The following is a 263-nucleotide window of genomic DNA, read 5'->3' as shown; positions in this document are numbered from 1 at the left end:
ATGATAAATGATGTATTTAAATATATTGGAAAAGAAATGGGTTGTTCACTTTTTGCAGATGATGGAGCTGTTTGGAAAAGAGGGAAAAACATAGTTTTTATTGTTAAAAAATTACAAGAGGTTATTATTAAAATAGAGAAATGGGCGTTGCAATGGGGATTTAAGTTTTCAGTTGAAAAAACAAAAATAATGATATTTACTCAGAAAAAAATAAACCAAGGAAATAAAATTAAAATTATATAACCAAGAATTAGAGCAAGTAA

This window comes from Nematolebias whitei, chromosome 2, assembly GCF_014905685.2.
Source record: "Nematolebias whitei isolate Nwh7 chromosome 2, NemWhi1, whole genome shotgun sequence".
Lineage (NCBI taxonomy): Eukaryota > Metazoa > Chordata > Actinopteri > Cyprinodontiformes > Rivulidae > Nematolebias > Nematolebias whitei.
The sequence above is the reverse complement of the archived record's forward strand: the minus strand, read 5'-3'. Positions refer to the sequence as shown.